This window comes from Phascolarctos cinereus, unplaced genomic scaffold (assembly GCF_003287225.1).
Source record: "Phascolarctos cinereus isolate Bilbo 61053 unplaced genomic scaffold, phaCin_HiC Scaffold_4;HRSCAF=312, whole genome shotgun sequence".
In the NCBI taxonomy this organism is placed as follows: domain Eukaryota; kingdom Metazoa; phylum Chordata; class Mammalia; order Diprotodontia; family Phascolarctidae; genus Phascolarctos; species Phascolarctos cinereus.
In genome coordinates this window covers 611,927,822-611,938,916 of record NW_027555847.1, presented here as the reverse complement: position 1 = coordinate 611,938,916, position 11,095 = coordinate 611,927,822, and positions in this window count along the sequence as shown.

The following is an 11,095-nucleotide window of genomic DNA, read 5'->3' as shown; positions in this document are numbered from 1 at the left end:
GACTATGTCAAATTACCTACTTTCTCAATGGGGGGGAGGGGAAGAAAAGAGTGAATTTGTAACTCAAAATTTCAAAAATATCTTTAAGTAGTTTTTTACATGTATTAGGGGAAAATAATACAAAATAAGTTTAAAATCATATATTGATGGGTAGATTTATATGGATATCTATATTTCAATAACATTCATTTCTTTTGTAATCCTATCAATTTTATTCATTTAAAACATTTTTTCTGAAAATGGGGTCCATAGTTTTTACCAGAGTAAGAAAGATGTATATGTGAAAAAACAGTTTAAAATATCTTCTATATTATTTCAAAGTTTATTGTGTGTGAATTAATTTAAAATTTATCTAAGTTCTAAAAAGTGTTTCTTCTCCCTATGTGTGTCTGAATATATATGTGCCTCCAAGTCTGTGCACAACTATATACATATATTCATAAAAATATAAACATATATGCATATGTTAAAGTTCAGCTGGATAGCTGTTAGATAGTTTTTTCTATACATGGAAAGAGAAGTAAGCATCTTTTTAAATTTTATTTTAATTCATAAAATAAAACAAGCATTTTCATAAGACAGTACAAGCAAAAGATGATTATACCTGAATCTGCAAATCTACAATACATATGTATGTGCACAGAGATATAAATATACACACATGCATGTAAAATTATTCTATATATACACTTCTATTTATTAGTTCTTTCTCTGGATACAGATAGCCTCTTTCTTCATATGTCTTCTATAGTTAATTTGGGTATTTATAATAGAAAAATAACTTATTCATGGAAAGTCATTATTTAATGAATATTGCTATTTGTTTTAATTATTAATTAAATACAATATAATTAATATGCATGTATGTCCAAGCACAGTTATCTTTTCTCCTAGTGTGATGTACACTTTGCAAAATCTAGATACATAAATAAAGAATACAATATTCTTTTGGCTCTACTAATTTTGCTCTTCATTACTTTGTGCAATCTTTCCATGTTTTTCTACAATCAATAAGCTTATCATTTCTTATAGCATAGCAGTATTCCATCACAATCATAGGCCACAACTTGTTCATCCATTCCCCAATTGATGGGCATCCCTGCAATTTCCAGCTCTTTGCCACCACTAAGATAGGAACCGCAAACATTTTAGAACTTATGGAATCTTTTCCTTTTCCCTAATCATCTTTGGAGATAGACCAAGTAGTGGCGTTACTGGGTCAAAGGGTATAGTTAGTTTAATAACTCTTTGAGCATAATCTGGAAGATTCTCCAAAATGGCTGGGTCCTTTTACAATTCCACCAACAATGAATTAGTGTCCCAATTTTTCCATATCTTCTTCAATATTTGTCACTTTCCCCTTCTATCATTTTAGGGAATCTGGTAAGGTTAAAATGATATCTCAAGGTTGTTCTAATCTGCATTTCTTCAATCAATAATGATTTAGAGCGTTTTAATGACAATAAATTGTTTGAATTTCCTCATTGGAAAACTGCCTCCTCATATCCTTTGACCATTTATCAATTGAAGAATGACTTGTATTCTTTTATATTTGTCAAAGTTCTAAGTACTATTTCTGAATTTCCCTACATTTTATTTTTACTCAATTTTTCCTTCTCAACTTATTTTTACCCCATCCGTATTACCTTCTCTCTTTCCCTTAGACTCTTATTCCTTATTTTACCCACCCTTCTAAAATTTCCTCCCTTATCTTCTTCTCTCACTCTCCTCATCTCATTAAGCATCTTGAAAAGCTAACACAGAAAACTAGGAAGCATGGATGCACAATAGCTGTCATACAGAAGACACTTAATAAAGACCTGTTGAAACACTGATATAGACACACATTCATCCATATATGTATCCACTCATACACATGTGCATAAATTCACAAACTTAAGTTTGTAAGGTTCAGATCTATGCTTTCATTTAATGTAGGGAACTTCTTGCGAAGAACGTCCCTTTAACAATGGGTATTGCATACAGGTTACATAATTTATATTCCTACACATATTCCTGGAGTCACTGAAAAATTAAATGGCATATCAGAAGCCAGTATGTTTTAAGCAAAGATTCTTAAAAGGTGTGTGTGTGTTGCTGTGTACACACTTTTGTGTTTGTGTGATGAATATCTTTGCATTCTTATGAAATCTATTGACTCCTTTTGACAATAATGTTTTTAAGTTCATAAAACAGTATTACAAAAGGAAAACAATTATTCTGAAATTTTGCATACAGTTTTTTTTAAAGTTATGGAATAAAACAAGGATTTCCATAACATAGTAGAATACAAAGAATGAGTGTACATGAAACTGCAAATCTATTAAGCACAAATTTCTATTCCTTTCAAGTATGCAAAAAAATATCATTTAACTTTCCCTTTTTTTCTTCCCTCCCCCCCTATAATTAGACCAATGGAATAGATGGATAGGTAGATAGATTGGTAGACAGATATAGATAGATATGTGTGTATGTGTGTGCATATGTATATATCTATGTATGTATACGTGGCAAATTATTCTACACATACTCCTCTTTCTCAGTTCTTTATAAGAATAAAATAAAATAAAAGCAGAAATTCAATGATCCTAGGTTAACAACTTGTGTTTGGAGAATGGATCTGAACCCAAGACTTTCTGAGACTGGCAGTACATTCAGTAAAATAAGCAGTCATGTTATGTATGTACATAAATATATATGTATATCTATAGATATAGATATGTATGTACATATGTATATATATAGATGTAGATATATACACACATACAGATACACACATGCACACACATATATACACATATATGCTCACATACACACATAAATATAGACATATATTCATTCATTCATGTGTATGTCATTACACATAACACATCAATACATCATATATGTACACACATATATCACAGATATATGTTTATGTGAGACAATATGCATGTGTTAAAAATATGAATCATTAAAACTCTATTAATAATGTGTATAGAATAATTATATGCAAATTATTTGTCAGGGAAACTGGGTGATTCTCTATATACTTAGTTTAGATAAAAATGACATCTGCAGAATTGGAAATAGGTTAGCACCATTTCCCGGGATTATTATCCAGGAGTTTCAGGTTATTCCATTTCTGCTGAGTTCTTTTTTGTCAATTACTGAATCAACTCTTGTAGAAAAGGGCCCAAGCATCAAAATGATATCCGATACCATCAAGAGAGAGTCACTTAAATGACATATTAGATAGAGTATTGGTCCTAGAATCAGGAATGCTGGAGTAAAAATCCAGCTACAGTCACTTACTAACTGTAAGACCATTGGCAAATTACTTAACATTATTTAAAAACATGTTACTTATTTCAACCTTTTTTTAAATTTTGAATTTTAAATTATTTCTCTCTCTCCCACTCTCTCCCCTTCACACAAGAAAGACAAACAATACTGTTAGTATTGTTACAAAAAATCATTTTGTCTACCACTCTTCTATGATCTGAAGAATATTAAATTCAATAGAAAAAAAAAGATAGGCTATAAAGGTATTCCTAAGACTAAGTCTCAAAAATATCTCTGAAGTTTATAATAGTAATGGCAATTAATAGTAGAAATACTACTACTACTCTTACTACTATTACTACTACCACCTCTCATTGATATCATACTTTATGATAAACAAGAAGCTTTATACAGGTATCATTCCCACAAACCTCTGCAAGTTAAATTATGTCTCCAAATAGAGCCCAGAAAGTTACTTGACAAGCTCACAGTCTTGCAACCAGTAAGAGTCAGAAGTGGGATTTACACTCATGTGTCAACTGACTCCCGATAGATCATTCTTTCAAAAACAATCCTTTTGAACCACACACTGTGATGCATGTCCAATGTGTAGACAAAGCTCTGGCCTATGTATTATACACAACGAGCTTCATTTGAAACAAACAGAACAGTGATTAAGGACAATGAGATCTTGATGCTTTTTTTTTTTTTTACTAAGGTGAAACCTGTCTCTTTGGTGACTTTGGCTTTGCTTGAGTTCTGTAACTGCTTCTTGCAGCAACTGTATTATAAAACTTAGGAAATGGTTTATAACAAAAAAAAAAAGAGGACTATTTCTTCCTACATTAAGCCACATAAAACAAATTGAAAAAAAGACTCAAAGTACATGAATATTTAATAATAATAAAAATTAATATGTATGTATGTTCAAGCACAGTTATCTTTTTTCCCAGTGTGATGCACACTTTGCAAAAACTATATAGTAAATGGTTGTTGGTTGGATGAATGAATGATTGTATTTATGATATACACACAAAAAATATATTACATGAACATTACCAACATAAAATAGAAGCACAACACTTTCTAATACAGTTATCGTATAGTAACTCATGTCACAGGTATTTCTACTAATGCTTTATTCTTGTAGAGGCATGGATAATGACTTGTGTTATCTCCACTATATATCTATGTAGCATGGAAACTAAGTACTCTGCACATAGCAGATGCTTAAGAAATATTTTTTCAGAGAATGAATGAATGACAGGAATTAGTCTTGAAATATACTTAATCCCTTTGAGCACCAGACAATAATTAATCAATATCATTAAATATTTTGCTTTGCAAATTATTAATATAATACAAGAAAAAAGTGAAAAAAGAGCATTTTTACATTGTTACCTTGTTTAGTAAAATAAAGAATCTTTTATTTTTCTTTCTTATCATTTTTTGTTAAAGGATATAACTTTCAATTATTCTTCAATAAACAAGCACACATGCACATTTACAACAAAAATCCTAAAATGGAAATATTAGTGGGAAGAATTATTTTCCAAACATTGACTTACTATTTTTTGAGTCGATTCATGCAAGAACTAAAATGTGAGTGCTCAACAAATTTGCATAAAGACCTATAGTATTTGGCTACATGGAAATTATATTTCCCTTAAATCATAGTGTTTCTCTAAGAAGATTGAGAATAATGCAAATCATATGTTTAATTTGAAAAAAAACTGTTTGAAAATGACCCTATTGTGTTTGAAATTTTGCCAATAGTAATACTTCAGCCTCAATGATACAAGAGTTATGAATATACATCAAGGTCTGCAAAGTAATTAGGAGTAATTGGGTTAACATTGTGCCTGTCCTTTATTTGGTCACTTAATTATAAATTATAATTTAAAGATCCAAGACAAGAAGGACATGACATCAGCAAGTGAGTATTGATTCAAACTTTTATAATTGGTATTAGTAGTCATCGTTTTGAAATCTCTAGCAATATATGATGATACATGTTTATAAATGAGAAAAATTGACAACCAGGTTGATTTGCAATGTATCGACTATATTCCTATAGCTAATGTAAAAACAATAAGATAAGCTAATTCAATGAAATCTGTTTGCTAAACTACATTAAGGTATATTCTTGAAAATAATGCATTATGGCTGAAGCATGTCACTGCACCGATGGTAATAATACTATTCTTGCAGAGCAATAAATATATTTTTAGTTTATTAATTTTAGAGTTTTTTATGAACTTTGATTAATTCAGGATAATAAAGCATATACAACACAGAGTAAGGAAATTCTGGTATCAAATCTGACAATTTAATTCTCTACTGACCTCTAGTCTCACATCACTAACTATTGATTTGATACATCAGTTTCTGAATGTCTAGCAGAAATTCCAAGCTCATCACTTCTAAGAATGAAGTCACTACCTTTCCCCTAAAATTATCCCCTTTTTCAACACCTGTCTATTTTATTGATAAGAACATAAATGATGTCCCAGTTATCAAGGATTAAAACTTCAGTGTCATTCTTAACTTCTCACTTTCATTCACCCCACATATCCAATGATTAGCCAAGTTGTAGTTTCTGCTTCAAAACATCTCATATAAGTCCCCTTATTTAAATTCAAAAAATCACTTCCCTGGTAAAATTCCTTCTCACTCCTCAACTCAAGTATTGCAACAGCCTTCTGATTATCCTTCCTTATTAAAATCTCTCCCACTTTAGTCTCCTGTCAAAGTGATCTTCTATTGAAGTGCCAAAACACAGGTCTGACCATGCCCTTTCTGCACTAAATAAATTTGAATGGTTCCCTATTATCTTCATGATAATATAAAATCTGTTAACAGGCTTCTAAAGAACTTCACAAACTGGCCTATTCCAATCTTTCCAGTCCTTTTTATTTCATTTTTAACAGTGTTTAATTTCCCCCAATTACAAGTCAAGACAATTTTAGCATTAATGTTTACAAGATTTTGAGTTCCAAATTTTTCTGCCTCCTTCCCTTCCCCTCTGCTTTCTGAAAATGGTAGGCAATTTGATATAGATTATACATGTGCTATCATGTAAAACATATTTCTACATTAGTTGCAGTTGTAAAAGAAGAAACAGATGAAAAGGTAAAAAAAAATACGAAAAGAACAAAGTGAAAAAAATGTGCTTTCACCTGTATTCAGAGTCCATCATTTCTTTATCTGGATATGGACAGCATTTTTTTTTCATAAGTACTTTGTACTTGTGTTGGATAATTGTGTTTCTGAGAAGAGCTGAGTGATTCATAGTTGATCATCATACAATGCTGTTTATACTGTGTACAATGTTTTCCTGGTTTTTCTCCTTTTACCTTGCATCAGTTCATACAAGTTTTTCCAATTTTTTTTTCCTGAAATCTGACTGTTAATCATTTCTTATTGCACAATAGTACTTCATGACATTTATAGAGCACAGCTTGTTCAACCATTCCCCAATTGATGTGCATCCCCTCAATTTCTAATATTTTGTCATCACAACAAGGGCTGCTACAAGTATTTTTCCACATATTGGTCCTTTTCCCTTTTTTACAATCTCTTTGGGATAAAACCCTAGTAATGATATTCTGGATCAAAGAGTAGGCACAGTTTGGTGGAACTTTTAGCACAGTTCCAAATTATTCTCCAGCATAGTTGGATCAGTTTGCAAGTCCAACAAAAATGCATTCATGTCCCAATTTCCCCGCATCCTTTCCAATGTTTATCATTTTCCTTTTTTATCATATTAGCCAATCCTGATAGGTGTGAGGTGGTATCTCAGTGTTATTTCAATTTGCATTTCTCTAGTTGATAGTGATTTAGAGCACTTCTTCATATTCCTTTATGTAGTTTTGATTTCTTCATCTGAAACCTGCCTGCTCATATCATTTGATCATTTATCAATTGGGAAATGAATTATATTCCCATAAATTTGACTCAGTTCTCTATGTATCTGAGAGATAAGGCCTTTATCAGAGACAATGGCTATAAAAATATTTCCCAGCTTTTTGCTTCTCTTCTAATCTTTGTTGAATTGGTTTTATTAGTACAAAAGCTTTTTAATTTAACATAATCAAAATTATCTATTTAATATTTCATAGTTTTTTTCTGGTTTTTAGTTATTTTAATGAATTTCAGATTTATTTGAAAGCTGTGGATAACTAAGCCACTGTGCTTTCCTCCACAACTCTAAGTGATAGACGCAAGAACAAATGGATTGTATTAGATTTTATTTTCTGGTAATCATAGGTGATTTAAATTTTTTTTCACCTAATTACATAAATAATTTTTATTTGTTCTTATTCACTCTTCCCTGGTATACATGTAAGAAATTTTTTTTTCTGAAAAAAGTTCTCTTAAAGAATAGATTTATAAAGATTATGAATTTCTAAAATATCTTTTTGTATCTCCAGTATCCATATTTTTCAGATTTAGGGGGGCTAGCATATAAATTTTCTTTAAAAAGTATCTGTTTTTACACACACACACACACACACACACACACACACACATATATATATACAGAGAGAGAGAGAGAGAGAGAGAGAGAGAGAGAGAGAGAGAGATACATTTTAAAAGCCCGTACTATAAAGAAATATTTCCATTAAAAAGCCTTTTGTGAAAAATGCAATTCTCTGCATCTAAAAATCTTGTTAACCAAATGATACATAACATAATAATATAATGTAACATTGTTTTCTGATCACTGTATTTACAAGATATGGCATTTCACAATCAAAATGAATTCTTTTCATGGAAAATGAAAGGTTTTAAAATGGCATCTCTTCAAAGAAAAGGTAAAAGGCCTTTTTTGTACAAAAATATTTTAAAAGCCTTTTTTTGTTATTGATGTTGTTGTGAGGAACTGGAAATTAAGGAAAGGTCCATCATTTAGGGAGCAAGTTGTGGTATACACTTTTGATAGAATATTATTTTGCTATAAGAAATCATGAGCATGATGGTTTCAGAAAAAAACAAACAAACAAACAAACAAACTGGAAAGCCCAATAGAACTGATGTAAAGTGAAGGGAGCAGAATCAGAACTACACTGTACACAGTAACAGCAATATTGTTCAGATGATCAACTGCAAAACTTAGCTACTTTAACCCAAATAGTGAACCAAGATAATTCCAAAGGACACAGGATGAAAAATGCTATCCACCCCAAGAAAGACAAATCATGTACTTTGAGTGCAAATTCAATCATATTTTTAAAAACATATTTATTTTTTCTTGTTTTGTATATTCATTTTTCCAAAATGACTGTCATGTTAATATACTTAGAATGAATTCATATCTGTAGTAATGATCATATTGCTTGCCTCCGAAGTGGGTTAGGGAGGAGTGGGAAGAAATGAATTGGGAATTCTTTTTTTTAAGGACTCTTAAAAATTTTTACATGTAATTGGGGAATATTTAATGAATTGGCATATATCTTCTAATGTGTTTGAAATTTTAAAAAATAGATCATATTCACATATTTCACACACACATATGTGCGTATACACATATGTGTGCATATACATGCATATATACACATACATATATGCGTGTGCATACACATATATGTATATATGTGACTTACACTGTCATGTGTATGGCTCTGTGTGTGTGTGTGCATATATATATATATGTATATATATATACATATATATATACATATATATATATACATATATATATATATATACATATATATATATATATATGTATAATATATATATATATATATATATATATATATATATATATATATATATATATATATATAATATACACTTTCAATTGAAAATCAGTCAAAGCGGAATACATAACATCTTTGGTCTGATAACAGAAGTGAGAGGGAAAAGTAATTTAATTTATCAACATTCTTTTAACATGCTACTTTTTATAGAAAATAAATTGTTTTTGATATTATTATTTAAGTTATCAATTAAAACCATCTTTTGTATTTTAACTCAGTTCTGTAAATTCAAATTAGTATTGAAATTTCTTTGTAAAGAAAATGATTAATTGATTTTGTATTTCTCTCCATGTTCATTAGAGAGGAATATGACAAATCTTGTGAGCATTTGCAAACTGTTTTTATTTATTAAAAGAAATATATATATGTATATATATGTATATATATATACATGTGACAATGTGTTTTTGATAAATTTATGTGTGTATATATATATATATATATATATATATATACACACACACACATGTGACAATGTGTTTTTGATAAATTCATGAAGCATACAATGCAAGACCTTAAACATACATAGAAATTTATTTGACAAAGGGATAGCACATACAGAGAAGAGAAAACATGATTTAGTTCCTTTCTCATAAGGTTTACTCATACATCCAAGAAAATAAAATTGAAGCTACAAAACTGTTAGGATATTTTAAAAAATGTGTGCCCATATCTAACTTATTTATTAACACTTTAGTGTCAACCTCATATGAAGCATTGTGTGAGCTGCGATAGGGTTTGGGTCTATGCTTAATATTTGTTTTTTCCTATCAATGAGTTAGATAATGAAACAACATAATCATTAAGCTCTGTCCACATTTTGACAGAAAAATCAGATTTGCATGAAAGTTTCAGTAATTCTGATTACCTGAGGCTCATTAAGACAATATTCTAAGTGGCAGAAGGAGTGTTTCCAAATTACACTAGTTAGATGACCTGATCTGTACAGTTATGCCCCCCAAGATACTACAAGAATAAAGGAAATCCTTCAAGGTGCTAAACTCACCTAATTTATGGATAATTTATTGCCAAAATATTGACAATATTTTTGTAAGATGAGAGCAGGTGGAATGTTTCTGACTTACATCAGAGGAGGAGACAAATCTCTCAGGTGAGTTTATGGGTCTATTCTAACACAGATGTTCCATAACTGAATAGGAGAAATGGAACCAACTTTTTCTGTTGTGTTTTAGTCAACCATTGTTATATAGATACATCTGGATTGGGTTGATGTTAATTCATTATTGTTAATGAACATACTTACCAAAATAGTAGTCATGATGTGTGAATAGTATAATTATCTATGATTATACAAACATGGGAATTTATGAGAGTGGAGTCTTACTTTATCAGCACAAATTACAATCTGTCTATTAGTAAACAAATTGTAGGGAGCTGCTCATGATACGTTAAAGCTAAACGACTTGCATAGGGTGATGGAACTAACACAGCTTTTTTATTTTTTTAGGCTATACATATACAAATACATTCCTATTGAATATATTTTCACGTTAATGATGTTATAAGGAAGAATTAGAACCAATAGAAGAAACCATCAGAAAGAGGAAACAAAATAAAACAGAAGAAAAAAAAAACAGAAAATAGTAGTCTTCAATCTGCATTCAAACTCTATACTTTTATCTTTGGATGTGTATAGGATTTTCCATCATGAGCCCTTTGGAGATGTCTTAGATCCTCGAATTGCTGAGAAGGGCTGATTCTATCAATGCTAGTCCTTTCACAATATTGCTGTTACTATGTACAATGTTGCCCGGTTCTGCTCACTTCACTCAGCATCAGATTATACAAATTTTCCCAAGTTTTTCTGAAGGCCACCTGCTCATCATTTCTTTTTTACTCTTTTCTTTTTTTTTAATATAATTTATTTATTTTTAGTTTTCAACATTTACTTCCACAAGATATTGAGTTCCAAATTTTCACCCCATCTTGCCCCTGCCCCCACCCCAAGATGGTGCACATTCTGAAAACCCCTTCCCTTGGTTTGCCCTCTCTTCTATCTTTCCCCCCCCTTCTCTTACCCCCTTCCACTTCTATTTATCTATAGG